This window comes from Babylonia areolata, chromosome 27, assembly GCF_041734735.1.
Source record: "Babylonia areolata isolate BAREFJ2019XMU chromosome 27, ASM4173473v1, whole genome shotgun sequence".
NCBI classification, from domain to species: Eukaryota; Metazoa; Mollusca; class Gastropoda; order Neogastropoda; family Buccinidae; genus Babylonia; species Babylonia areolata.
The window spans coordinates 3,734,972-3,737,471 of NC_134902.1; the positions used below are offsets into that span (position 1 = coordinate 3,734,972).

The 2,500-nt window shown below is 40.2% G+C and overlaps 1 protein-coding gene across 2 annotated transcripts in view; it reads right to left on the minus strand.

Annotated features, from left to right (window-relative positions):
* LOC143301267 (cytochrome P450 2U1-like) overlaps positions 1-2,500 on the minus strand; it is a 47,293-nt gene that overhangs the window by 23,329 nt on the left and 21,464 nt on the right. The window lies entirely within an intron of this gene.

The following is a 2,500-nucleotide window of genomic DNA, read 5'->3' on the forward strand; positions in this document are numbered from 1 at the left end:
CAAACAGGAATTTCTTTTGCTAAGCATGTAAGTTATATTTTACTAAAATCAATACGACGAGTGGACTTCATAGATCTATTGGCTGAGCCCTGAAGGTCATGGGCAAAAATCAATTGCGTACATATATTTATACATATTCAAAGCGCGTTCTCATAGTCATCGCGAACGCGAACGACGCCATTTTGTTTCAAGTTGTTGACCTGTCCGTTCAATCCTATATTCAATCAAAAATACACGATAACATGTGATGGAAAGTTGGAGAAGGAGACCGTTAAATATCTATTCAGAGAAGGATTTGTGAACGCCTCATCACTTACTGGATTATGCCCCAGACTGCCATAAAAATATCCATAGAATCAGTAGGAATTCACAGTCAAAAATAAACCATGAGAGTTAATACCCTTGAATAGATGAAACGCAAAAATTTCCAGTCTTGACTTTTCTCAAAATGAAGTGCTTTTCACTTCATATGACGTTTAGAAGTACTTGTACTTGGCTCTACATGTTATCAGTTTAACAAAATACTCAATTTTCATATCAACTTTAAAACTATAAAACTAGAATGAACATAAAAGAGTACGCCTATCTAGATCTAGAGAAAACGGCTAAATGTTGCAGTGTGATTGCGGCGATAGCCACGTCTCCTATACCGCAGACTTAAAAAGATTTTTTAATTGCTCTTAAGGATTTTTTGAATGCCCAAGATACACCAAAATATTACGATTTAAACAGCGTTCTCACTGCGAATACCGCAATTGATTTATCGCCCTTTAAAAAACTATGTTCAAATATTAAATTTTAGAACGTCAGTTAAGGAGCCACGATAGTGTAGTGGGTAAAACAGTTTCTTCTCACCCGAACACGCGGGGTTCGAATCAGGTTAGGACTTTCTTTTTTTTTTTTTTAACCCGAAGCTTTATAATAACAAATACAGAACACATTTTAACGATTAGATTTAAAAAAAAGTGTATCACAAGTGAGTCTTGAAGGCCTTGCCTCTCTTGTCTTTTCTTTCTTTCGTTCTTTCTTCTCCTCCGCCTCTGCCTCCTCCTTCTTTGTGATTCTCCTCTTTCTTCCTCCTATCTTCTCTTTCTTTCTGTCTTCTCTTTCTTCTTCTTCTTTCACCACCTTTCTTTTTTCCCCTCCACCTCTTCTTCCTTTTTTTTTCTATTTTAATTTCTTCTTCTTCTTCCTCTTCTTCACGTTCTTTCTTCTACTCTCTTTCTCGTTGTTCTTTCTTCTTCTCCTACGCCTCTTTCTCCTTCTTCATTTCTTCAGCTACTGAGCCGGTGTGTGTGTGTGTGTGTGTGTGTGTGTGTGTGTGTGTGTGTGTGTGAGAGAGAGAGAGAGAGAGAGAGAGAGAGAGTGGTGTGCGTGTGTGTGTGTGTTTGTGTGTGCGTGCGTGTGTATGTATGTGTGTGTGTGTGTGTGCGTGTGTGTGTGTGCGTGCGTGCGTGTGTGTATGTGTGTGTGTGTGTGTGTGTGTCTGTGTGCCTGTGAGTGAGTGAGTGCTGCAGCAAAATAGAACCGGTAGTTTTTTTCCGATGCTTCACTCACACCTGACGTGTGTTTAGACGTTCAGGGCTAACACTTTGGAGAAAAGCAGCATCATTCAGAGCCCTCTACCCACCCACCCACCCACCCCACGAACAAAGAGTTTCACTTTCAGTTTCCGTCAAGAAGGCGTCACAGAGTTCGGGCAAATCCATACACGCGACACCCCCCCCGGCCCCCCCTATCTTGCTAGGTAGATACCTGACCAGCAGCGTGACCCAACGGGGGCTTAGTCAGGCCTGGAGTGCATGCGTGTCATCATGTTTGTGTTACTGCATCAGAGCGGATTTCTTCTACATAATTTTTTTTTAGCAACAGGACAACACTCTCGTTGCCATGGGGTTCTTTTTTTAACTCACTTGTGTAAACAAAGTGAGTCTATGTTTTAACCTGGTGTTCGGTTGTGTGTGTGTGTGTGTGTGTGTGTGTGTGTGTGTGTGTGTGTGTGTCCGTGGTAAACTTTAACATTGACATTTTCTCTGCAACTACTTTGTCAGTCTACACCAAATTAGGCATAAAAATAGGAAAAATTCAGTTCTTTCCAGTCATCTTGTTTAAAACAATATTGCACCTCTGGGATGGGGACAAAAAAAAAAGAAAAAAAGAAAAGAAAAGAAGCCTAATTATATGCAAACTATATTTACTGTTATATTTATATTTTTTGTATTCTCTAAACTTGGCACTTTGATCTGATATTCTGACCCAATCTAAGCGCGTTGGGTTACGCTGCTGGTCAGGCATCTGCTTGGCAGATGTGGTGTAGCATATATGGTTTTGTCCGAACGCAGTGACGCCTCCTTGAGCTACTGAAACTGAAACTGAAACTGACCCAACAACAAGAGCAGTCATTATTATCATTTTTTGCTCAAACAGGAACTTCTTTTGCTAAGCATGGAAGTTTTATATATTTTGCAAAACGTTTTGGTGCAGATAGTAAAAAAAGGGA